The following is a 12903-nucleotide window of genomic DNA, read 5'->3' on the forward strand; positions in this document are numbered from 1 at the left end:
TCACCTTTAGGGAATTTGGATACAATCGCTCGCCTTTCATTTATTTTGTTCACCCTCAAGCTATAAAATTAAGTATAAAAATATATATATTTTATGCTGCAAATATTAAAAAAGTGGCCATTTGGGAACGCACCCTAGTGGCTTCCAGTCTTTTCACTAGCTTTTCTTTTGGATGGTCAGACACTGGAACGCTGTCGCCATCCTCTCTCATTAATGTTTAACAGACAACAAAACGTATAAAAAAAGATGTTTCCATTCTCGTCTGTAATTCAAGCATTCCTCTGCCTCTATCCTATCCCCAGTATCGCTCCTTCATAGCACAAATGCTTTTGTTTGCTGGCTATCATTGCGCTGTATTATTTAGAGGACGAACAACAGAAAGCCTTTCGCCATCTTCTTCTCCTTTTCTTAATTCATTTGAACACTGGCTCCTCAGGCCTGTCAGCGCATCTACCACTGGGATCAATTTCACCACTGCAAACCTGCTAGATCAGATCAGATGGGAGGTACACGCTTAAAAACGCCCTCACTATCTTTGGTACTGGCCCTCTGAGGGTGAAATCTTCTGGGGGAGCTTTCCTCTCACTGAAAGAGAGAAAAAAAAACTTTTAGGAGAAGAGGTTCTAGATTAATAACAGTTTAAAACTCCTTCATGTAATTGAAAAGAACATAAATGGCAATGAGAGTTAAATGATGGGCTTGGAGACGTATTTGAGTCTCAAATTAATTTTAATGGCTTCGTGACATGCCCAGAGGTTCTGGGTCAGTTTTTTCTTTTTTTCCCCTCCCTCTGTCTTCTTCTCTGTCCCTGTTTTACGTACTATTTAACTAAAGAACACAGGACTGAAAAGATCTGAAGATAAAACTTTAGAATGAAATATTGAACATAATTGGTATTAAAAGTCAAAAGAAGTTATATTAAATGTTATTTTATGTGGGGTTTTTTTGCAAACCTTTTGGTGTTTGGATTATTGAACAGAATCTGAGAAAAGGATCGGGATCAAATTTGTGTCAGTACATCTTAACAGTAAAATGATACAATAGGACTATATTTAAATGCAACATCCATGCCTTTCATTGACTCGTCTGTCTCTTCTGTGGACACCTTTTCCAATTTCTCTGTCAGTTTTTAGTTTCAGTTCTTTCTTAAAGAGACAGGTCAATGGACTGCAAGTGCAACTAGTGGTAAGGCTAATTTCACCCAGCACCTTCTTTTACCTTCAAATTTAATGCATGGGAAAAGCATTTAATTTTCATTCAGCTGCTTTGAATTACAAATGCCACATGCTGTGATGCAAACATGTAAGAAGTGTGTCAAAATATCCTTGGGCATGATATTCAACCCCAAGTTGCTCTCTGATTTGTCCATCGGAGAATGAATGGGTGTGAATGTTAGAAAGCACTTGTTTGAGTATAGGTGAATGAAACATGTAGTATAAAAAAGCTTTGAGTGTTCCAGTAGAAAAGAACCAGTTGATTTACCATCTCAGGAGGACGTTTCTTTGCAGCCTTCTTGAGTCCAGTGCTGGTGAACCCAAAGATGTAGCTGAGTCAGATTCATGTCCTCAGACTAACAGTAGTGTATTTGCTTTAGGTTGTGGTTAAATAAGATAACATCAAGCTGTGCTTTTTATTCTTCATCTAGAGCTCATTAGTTGTTACAACAACAACAACAACAACAACAACAACAACAACAACAACAACAACAATTTTCCTGTTTAAAATAAAACTGTATAAGATATCCAACCATTACACTAGTGAGTCAAGAGAAATGTGTGAATGTGTGATGTTTTTCGTGTTTAGGCTGTCATGACAGAGACTCCAGCTTTAGTTTTTAGTTTTAATTTCAGCACCCATTAGATTGTTAAAGTCTTAAGTTACCCAGAGATTGTGATCATAGGGACATAACAACAAAGATTGACTGATAAATCAACAGTTAAAAAAAAAAAATCCAACAGATGTCTTGACTCCCCCTTAGGGACAGGGTGAGGAGCTTGGTCCTTCAATGGGGTTTCAGAGTAGAGTTGCTTCTCCTCATCAAAAGGAGCCAGTTACAGCATCTGACCTGGATGCCTCCCGGGTGCCTCCTAGCTGAAGTGTTTTGAGCATGTCCTACTAGGAGGAAGCCTCAGGGCAGAGTCGGGACGTTGGGATTACATTTCTCAACTGGCTTGGTGTTCCCTCTGAAAAAGATGAATGAGATGGCTGGGGAGAAAGAAGTCTTGGTGTCTGTGCAGACTGCTGCCCCTGTGACCAGGACCCTGAGTGGGAGAAGATGGATGGATGGATCAATGGATGGATGATTTCTTTTTTATTTTTATTTTATTTTACACACATAACCCATTTTAACATGGGTTATGTGTGTAACTCATGCACACAGTTTGTCTGCTCAGGGCAAAGATGCTGCTTTGTCAGCCTCTGCATCATCCCTCAGACAGACTCCTCCTCATCCCTCTCTGGCCTTTTTCCATAAGACTGCATAACAGGCAGAACACATAACACTATTACCTACATTATTTTCACATCGGCCATCAGGTTAACTTTAAATAAATAAAATAAAATCCAGTAAGTTGGGCATGTGCATTTTTTCATTCTCACACACAACTCTGCAAGGTAATACTGAGAAAACTTAAGGGCTACGGTGCACGTGAAAACAGCTATGGAAGAATTTGGTGGACTTAAATACTTATTGCTTTTTCACAAAAATCAAAAGGCAGTGGGGGTGGAGTAATAGTGTAATACATCACTGATCACAAAATAACACCTTCAGAGCTGATATGTGAGGTTACTGTAATCATCTTTAGGACTTTAGCATTCTTTTGTCCACCTATGAGGACAATCAACAATAAAAATAAGTGCTAATTGTCATTTTCGAATGAGTAAGTCCACAACACGTCTTATCTTTGTGAATACAATCCATTCTCTCAGATTAGATGTAGGAAAAATAGTTCTGTTTAAAAAGAGAAAACTTTCAGTATCACGTGGACAACAATAAAGACATTAAAGTTATGGAACAATTGCTGTTTGAAATGAACAGCTGCCTGCCACATCTCAGTCGTAGCTGATGTATTTTAACACAAACCATTTTTTCCAACATAACTAAATGCTTTAAAAACCAATAAAACCAAGAGAAACAGCACCAATCAAAGCAGTAATTCTGCATACAACAAATAACAGTGTTACCAAATAATATTACAAGACTGTTTAAAAGTGTATTGTTTAAATAATATGTGCACTTTCCTGATAGTATCAATAATGGTGATTGGCTGCTATTTTAATAAAATATATGAAATATTAAAGTGTATTAAAGTATATTCTAATGAAGTATGTACATCACTACTATTTATTTTCACTAGTCCGGCCCATAAGATCAAAGTATCCTATACGTGACCCATGATATAAAACTAATTTGACAATTCTGGTTTAGGTTCATGTCAATCATGCCAGTCAATCACATAGCTACATTTATCAGATTATATTGTCAAAATAACTTTGGCACATGTGTATTGTGGTGTGTGGTGTTGGCTCACTAATTAGCAAATTCTCATCTTGATTAGCACATACAGACAAATACCAGCTTTCAATAAATAAAAACCTGAATTTAAACTAATCTTAATAACACATTACATTTATCTGGAAGCTCAGCTCGTATTGTTAAAATATTGATATAAAACAGTAGCTGTACCAATAACATAGTAAGAAAAAGATCTCCCATTCCTTCATGGGAGATCTGCAGAGATAAAACGGGTGACAAAGCACAACAATTTCCTTGAACAGCTTCCTCTTGATTGAAAGCTTAACAATGACTTTCAGATAATGTTCATAGAGTACATTGCACCTTGAGGTTTCATTTCCAAACTGTTTTTCAACTAGAACTAGACATCAAATATTACACCCAAACATCAGATATGTATTTGGGTAAATAAAAACACCCATCACATTAATAGATGAAGCAAAAAAAAAACAAACAAAAAAACAAACAAAAAATAAAAAAAACAGTTCCTTTATGATTGCAGCATTTTGAGTATAGTTTTTTTAAAGGTGACCTATTATGCTTTTCAGTATTCTGTGATATACTGTTACAGCGGTGATTAAACATGGGCAATTAAATGAAGTCAGTGTACATGGCATGTATGAAATGCCAAAACCAAATTGCCAGGATTGTATAATGGAAGATCTGTGCCACGTATGGCCTGGAAGTCCCGAGGACAAAATGGGAGATGCCCCCTAGGGTGGTCGAGAATGACCATGGTAAGATCCTGTGCGACCTCCAGATACAGATCTCTAATATGGTTAACCATACAACTCTGGGAGTGAGCAGCCAATCAGAAAAAAGTTGGCTTAAAAGAAGAGTAACTAATAGTTTGTTTCAAACAACAACAAGAACAACAATAATAATTAGAATAATAATGAACAACGAAACAGTATATATAAACACATTGTTAACCATACCTTAAACTAGGTAGCAAAGAAACTTGAATAAACAAAAGTAAGTAAATTTGTGTTTGAATGATTATTTCATTGGCGCATACCATAAAACTCGTACTGTTGGAAAGCCATTTTATTTCCCTTTAAACGGTGCCACATTTGTAAGGAAAATGCATTTGTGGGTTGTGCACACTAAAAACATGCCAAATGTTCTCTGTCAGTGCCGACCAACTCATTCTGTTATTTACTCATGTTTTGAGCTGCTGGTAACCCAGGTGCTGATAATCTGGTGCTTGATTAACAGGTGATTAGCATAGACCCAGCTACAACAATCTGTTGGTGCCTGCTCCAAGCATGCAATACTTGACTGATCTGGATAGCGTCTGTGATACTGGAGAACTTCAAGCTGTTTAGCAAAACCACGTTGCAGAAAAATTTGAATGAGCCCTAGCACCATCTCCAAACTAAAGGCCAAGTTCCATGTCAATCTCCAGTCTCATAGGGCTGTCAAGAGGTCTGCCATCAGTGCCATTCACCATCAGATACCTTTACACTGAACATACGGAGGAATGTTATGTCCAGCGATGAGTCCAGATTCTGTCTATGGAAGTTAGATCATAGGGTCAAAGTATGGAAAAAATGCAGAGAATGCTAAGCTGACTGTTTCACTGACAGGCTAACAGCTTTTTGTGGAGGCTGTGTGATGGTGTGTGGTGACAACTCCCTCACTGTAAAAACAAGGCTTTTTCACCACGGTCATCAACGGAGGTAATCTCAACGCAGAGAGATATGGAGATGAGATTCTGGAATCAGTATCAATCCAATGTCTCCACAGTCTGGGGTTGAACTCTATTCTCAACGATTACAACACTCTCTGTAACAGGGTGCGGTTTATTAGGCACTAACTTTATTTAAGGAAAAGTTGACTTATAAAAATTAAACAACATTTAGAAAAAAACACTTATTCAGTTGACTTAATCAAGTGAAAAGGCAGTGACATGTGAGAAATGTAAATCTGCTCTAGTAGTGTACAAGAATAGAGTGGGAATCAAAGGTCCCCTTTAAACCATATAATTTAAAGGCACTAACTGGGAGAATAAGTACTATCTGCTGTTTATCTCAATAGACCAACCTTAAAAACCCACATAGATAGGACACAGAAGTAGGTATTAATTTGCATTTACATTTACAGATTTTCTTTAAATTTGGGTGTAGTTTGCATTAAACTTCAATAAAAACATGCCTGTTGTTTGCTGTTACTACAGGAATTTATATTCTTAAAAAAATCATTTTCATATCATTTTTCAGAGCAGGTCTGCCCTACGTATTGTAGAAATATATTAGTGATGAAAGGACAGTGAGCTGCATAAAGAAAGGGGATGACAGAAACAGGAAAGGAAGCACAGACAGAAGGAAATATGTACAGAAATATGTTTTAAACATTAGGACTGCTGCACCAGTGATGAACCATTGATGAGCTGTGGGTACTGTTACTGCGAATGTGTAATGTGTTTTACTGTATGTACACACACACACACACACACACACACACACACACACACACACACACACACACACACACACACAACCTTTAATCCCAGCAAACCCTGGGGCCTCGCTCTAAGGCCCCTCAACTGGGTGACAACAAACCTGCCTGTCTGATTTATGGAAATGCAGATGGAATTTTTATTACGCCTCTTCAAGATACACACACACACACACACACACACACACACACACACACACACACACACACACACACACACACGTTGTGTTCAGCTTAAAGAAGGACAAAAGAGGCTCAAATGCTGTAAGAAAAGTGAATACTCTCCGCATAAAAAACCCATCTCCTCTGTGTGTACTTGTATTATTAGTATTACGCATGTTGTGGAAGCAACATGCGTAATACTAATAATATGTTCACTCTAGTGTGTTGTGTCAGTGTCTGCCACTTCTGAAGTGATGAAAACACATCTATCTGTGCATAAAGATGTCTTCGTATTTATTAATTGTAACCCACATTTACCATAAATTATGAAGTATTTCCTATAGCTATTATCCATAATCAGGTCAGTGTGTTGTCTGTAGGTATTATTAAATATTTATGTATACATTTCCATCCATGGCTTTTCTACAGTTTGGACATTCTTTGATTTTTTTTCTGCAGAAAAAAATATCTCCTGATACATTACCTATTAAAGAAACAAACACAATAAATTCATTTATAAAAAACATTGCTTTGCTAATACTCATGGATCAACATGTAAACATCATTTAATCATCCTAGCTGCCTCCAAAAGAGCTAGTTTGAACTATTATATACACATACATATAGATAGTTTAGTAGAGTGGCCTCTATTTTTCTCTGACATTTGCTTTATTTTTTATTGAGCTTTATACATTACCTCCTATTTCTGCCCATAAAATACATTTAATAAAGTCTGATAATTTACTATCTTGGGACCAGACGTTATTGCTTTAATCCATCCAGCAATTTTCTTCTGCCTATAGAATTCAGGGTTGCAGGGGGACAAGAGTCTATCCAAGCTGACATGGGTGAGAGGTGCAGTACCCTGGACAGTTGCCAGTCTATCATTTCTATTTATCTTAATATAATATAAATATAACATAATATAGATATAAAATCTAATATTAAATTAAATATAAAACATAATATTACAATAAAATGTTTATCTAGCAAGTAACTTGTAGCCTCACCTTTAGCCTGAAAGTATAGCTTCCTCCTCTGAAAGAGGAGCCACTACTGGTTTATGAGTGCATATGTCATTTTTCTTCTTGTGTTTTCACAGCAAGACAGAATCAGCTGTGCAGCCCTAAAACATTTAAACATTAATCATAGAAATGTGGATTCCCCCTAAATAAAAGAAAAGCACACTGATAATGGGTAAACAGCAACAATCTTTTTTGTATTACTTACCCTATAAAGCAGCCCCCACAAAACAAAACACAAAACCATGAAACAGAGGTATTAAGAAGAAGAGGAACGTTTACCTCTGAACATTTATGCCTCTGCTCTGACTGGAGGGGGTTGAGGGTGGGGGGGATCAGAGGTGTAGAAGACAACCAACTGAGATTGTATTTGTTTCTTTTAGATGAATATTCATAACCTTCAAATTATCTCATCATCAGCATCAAAGTAAGGGAAGGAGCACCTTAAAGGGGGGGAGGTAAAGGTTTTCATTATCAGGTAACACTATCCCCTTTATGAACAATACTCGCTGTCACCCTTTAAAGACGACGTTGAACAAAAGGAGAAAGTGGGGAAATGTGAGCGAGTGAAGGATAAGGAGGGCTAACAGGGAGGGGAGGGTGTTTCGATTGTCTGCAAACTTCACCATTCATCTGCTGCTCATGTGGAGATGCCCCCACCAGATCAACTGCGCTTAATATGAGAAACTCAGTAAACTCTATTCCTTTACATCTTCTTTTCATCAGCCCCCTCCTAGTGTTTTTTATCCTCTTTGCATCCATTGGCTGCATGCGTTCTTCATTTTTCACTTCAGTTTCTTTTCTCTTCCTCACCCCATCCTCTCTGGAGTGCTCTTTGTCCCCCCAGTCCTCAGTCAGTATCCTCCCTCCCTGCCTCCACTCTCTCTCATCTCATCCCCACATCCCCACCCCTCAGCATTTAGTGATTAATGCGAGTTTTAATTGTCATGCTCACTCTTATGCTCATTAAAGTGTATTATGCAGCAGTTAGGGTATTAAAGTTCAGCGAGAAATTTCATGCATACTGATGAGAATGCAAATGAGCCCAGCATGAACAGATACTATGGTTTGTATTGTGCATGTGTGTGTATATGTGTGTGTGTGTGTGATTATCCCCAGGAGTGAGCCAGAGTGTCATTGTCACCCTTACTAGCCATTTTAGCTAAGCGGGGAGAGTCCACCCATAGAAATCATGTTAATGGAAGTCTTAAAGCATTCTTTGTGGCTAAATACCTGGATAGTATTTAATATATAAATATTTCCAATGATCTGGATGGAAAATATTCACTGAGGTACAATGAATTCAAGGAGGCATGCACATCATGTAGATACAAATAAAACTGAAAATTGAAATTAAAGGTTTACCGTGGATGAGTGTGCGCGTGAGTAACAACATAAAAAGCAGCTTTTCAGCAGTAGCTTTAGTTAATAAAATAGGCATAGTGTAACTTATCAAAACAGTAAATGTACCAACAACTAGCTTTTTTGCCAAATATATGACATATATAGCAATACTTGTTTAAAAAATTACAGTCAAATTTAATACCAAAATATTCAATGCTGCAGTAAAACTTGTGAGAAAAGTATTTGTACATTCTGATATTTTAAAAGAGTTATATTGCATTGTGTAATCATCACAAAATTCTGTTATTTCAGTTAGTTTAAATTATGTTAAAGATATAATTACAACAGTAACATTTACTAACTACATTGCTTTTCCACATAGGTTTTTTTAAATTATATTTTTAAATTACATGTATTAAAAAGTTAAATGAAAAATGCTTTAACTCTATCTTAGGTTGCATATCTTAGCTTAGCTTAGCCTAGTTTCAACACTTTCTTTTAGCTGATGTCCATGATTCTTTCCTGAATGCAGAATAATAAATTACTGTGAGCTCCACCATGCACTGTCATCTGGAAAGCTTCTGATTGGCAACAGCTTCATTTCTGAACACAGCAATGATTCCAAATACACTGCCAAATGTAATACAAGTATACCTGGATAAAAAGGAAAACATGGAACATTACTAGTCATGGAATGGCCTCCCCAGAGCCCAAGGCAGTATGGGATCATCTCGACAGAGAATGGAACAAAAGGCAGCCAGCATCCAAAGAAAATCTTTGAATTGTCGTTCAAGAAGCATTCCTGAAGGATGTTTGAAGAAATTACAAGAAAGCTTGCTAAAAGAATTTAGGCTGTGGCTCAAGACTTCTGCACACCATTGTACAAAACCCCCACAAACAGCATGTTTTTATGTATAAAAGCAGCCATCTTGAATTTTATATTCAATTATAATATAATTATTGGATTTGTAGTTTTCTGAGTTCATAACAGATTTGAGCACAAGATTATGAAAAATGTTCCTGGTAACTCTGTAGCTAGCCTCATGAAATGAAACTAATTTTAGAAAATTAGCATGCTCACACATATGGCAATATGCATGTTTAACAGAAATAATGGTTACCATGTACCACGTCCTCAGCATGTTAAGGTGCTAACTTCTAATATTTAGCATCAGACAAAGATTAGCTATAGCTTGGGCTGATAGAAATTTATTATGTTTTCTTTGTACTACCTTATGAGTTTTGGGCTGATGAATCACGCCCTTGAATCAGCCCAAATTAAAACTAAACGAGGCCTAATTTCACTTGTAGTGACTGAGTCTCAGTCCAAATAGGGCCAAGGGCATACAGCCCAAACCTAGTAAACCCTGGGATGAACACTGGACCACAATCTGCTTACTGAAGTGACTGTCCCGATACAGTAAGCTACTGTATCTGGAAATTTAGAGGTTTCCAGAGTTCTGAGTATGCAGAAACAAATGGCAGCCGCATACCTCACTGATAATAGCTGCAATTTGCACATAAACCAAAACAGTGTTCTAGCTTCTAGTTTTGTTTTAAGGTTTGTGTGCAGCCCACTGCACATGCTCACAAGTGTTCCAAATCAGCAAATAGGTGCAGACCATTAGTGTAATTGCAAAAATAAACTGCTTTCTATATTTTTTTGGATGTTTCACAGATGCGAAAACTTCATGGATGAATTCATGGATCTTTTATACTAGAAAGTGTAAAAGTAGACAATGTCTACAGTTTGATATGCTGTATCAACAGTTTTACAGTAGAATAATGGTGTCAGTGATAATGAGTAGGCAACAAAGCCGAGTGGGTTGCTGTATGGAGGTCACCTAACATACAGTATCTATGATCCTATAGGTCAGAGGTCCTAAACTTAAATGAGCTGTGGGCCGCTGCTGGCACTGTCATCTCATTGGAGGGCCACTTTAGTGGTCCAGTAGTACAAACCCACAAATATTTCCAAAAATGTAGTGTTTTGTTGTTGTATTTTTAAATTTCCAATATTGTGTAACAAGACAAAACTGCAAAAGTGAACGCAATTCCACGTGAAAGACCAATACAAAGTGGTGTACACGTGAGAAGTGGAACGAAAATCAGACATGATTCCAAACATTTTTTACAAATAAATAACTGCAAAGTGGGGTGGGCATAATTATTCAGCCCCTTGAGTCAATACTTTGTAGAACCACCTTTTGCTGCAATTACAGCTGCCAGTCTTTTAGGGTATGTCTCTACCAGCTTTGCACATGTAGAGACTGAAATCTTTGCCCATTCTTCTTTGCAAAACAGCTCCAGCTCAGTCAGATTAGATGGACAGTGTTTGTGAACAGCAGTTTTCAGGTCTTGCCACAGATTCTCGATTGGATTTAGATCTGGACTTTGACTAACACATGGATATGTTTTGTTTTAAACCATTGCATTGTTGCCCTGGCTTTATGTTTAGGGTCATTGTCCCGCTGGAAGGTGAACCTTCACCCCAGTCTCAAGTCTTTTGCAGACTCCAAGAGATTTTCTTCCAAGATTGCCCTGTATTTGGCTCCATCCATCTTCCCATCAACTCTGACCAGCTTCCCTGTCCCTGCTGAAGAGAAGCACCCCCAGAGCATGATGCTGCCACCACCATATTTGACAGTGGGGATGGTGTGTTCAGAGTGATGTGCAGTGTTAGTTTTCCGCCACACATAGCGTTTTGCATTTTGGACAAAAAGTTCCATTTTGGTCTCATCTGACCAGAGCACCTTCTTCCACATGTTTGCTGTGTCCCCCCACATGGCTTGTGGCAAACTGCAAACGGGACTTCTTATGGTTTTCTGTTAACAATGGCTTTCTTCTTGCCACTCTTCCATAAAGGCCAACTTTGTGCAGTGCACGACTAATAGTTGTCCTATGGACAGATTCCCCCACCTGAGCTGTAGATCTCTGCAGCTCGTCCAGAGTCACCATGGGCCTCTTGGCTGCATTTCTGATCAGCGCTCTCCTTGTTCGGCCTGTGAGTTTAGGTGGACGGCCTTGTCTTGGTAGGTTTACAGTTGTGCCATACTCCTTCCAATTCTAAATGATCGCTTGAACAGTGCTCCGTGGGATGTTCAAGGCTTGGGAAATCTTTTTGTAGCCTAAGCCTGCTTTAAATTTCTCAATAACTTTATCCCTGACCTGTCTGGTGTGTTCTTTGGACTTCATGGTGTTGTTGCTCCCAATATTCTCTTAGACAACCTCTGAGGCCGTCACAGAGCAGCTGTATTTGTACTGACATTAGATTACACACAGGTGCACTCTATTTAGTCAATAGCACTCATCAGGCAATGTCTATGGACAACTGACTGCACTCAGACCAAAGGGGGCTGAATAATTACGCACACCCCACTTTGCAGTTATTTATTTGTAAAAAATGTTTGGAATCATGTCTGATTTTCATTCCACTTCTCACGTGTACACCACTCTGTATTGGTCTTTCACGTGGAATTCCAATAAAATTGATTCATGTTTGTGGCTGTAATGTAAGAAAATGTGGGAAAGTTCAAGGGGCCCGAATACTTTTGCAAGCCACTGTAAGTGTACACATTAGTTTTTGACTTCTAGTGAAAATTGTTTTCTATACAAATAACTCTCTCACTGAACTAACACAGCCAGTCCCTCAACGTGTTTGTACTCTCCTCTCATATTGGCTTCATATTAAATAATTTTTTGCTTTTTTAAAGAACTTATTTTAACATTGCACTCAACAACAAATAAATCCTCTCTAATAAAAACAGTAACTTCAAGGGCCAAATTGCATTTTATTTCTTCAACTCGATATACAAGAAGATGTGATGTGGGCCGCAAGTGGCTGCAAGTTTGAGACCCCTGCTATAGGTGAACAATAATGTTGGAACTAAATTTCAGTGTATCCATCAAAAAGATGGTTCAAGAAACTGAGAGATTCTTGAAAAGACAATTTAATGAAATATAATGAAATATATGTACTTGCTTTAAATCTAGTGAATACAGTGAAAGATAGATTTGGTCAAATGCCTGAAAAATGAGCACAGAGTCAAATGCTAGAGGCCTGTACTGTCTTATTCAACAGAGTGTGCCATGGTCTGTGCTACTGTCTCTCTTTCCCAGCCCACCCACTGTGTTCCCACCATGCTGAGTGAATAGACTCAGCCATTACTGTGCTTCTTCTGTGCTGTCTGCAGGGTAAAATGAGACAATACTCAAGATTGTCAACCAGGGGGCCTAAATCATTTACACAGCATGGAGCAAGTGTGCTGAAATGAGGCTGCTGATAACTCTGTCCTGCAGGAGCAGCAGGTGGTACTGTAACTGGAAGAGAAAAGTGACAGATAAGCCCATTACGGTGACAAATAGTGTGTTTATGCTCAAGTAAAACTGTTTAAATTTGTG

The sequence above is a fragment of the Rhamphochromis longiceps genome, linkage group LG7 (genome assembly GCF_057381845.1).
Source record: "Rhamphochromis longiceps isolate RC_006_pf linkage group LG7, R_longiceps_female_GT1.1, whole genome shotgun sequence".
Taxonomy (NCBI): Eukaryota; Metazoa; Chordata; class Actinopteri; order Cichliformes; family Cichlidae; genus Rhamphochromis; species Rhamphochromis longiceps.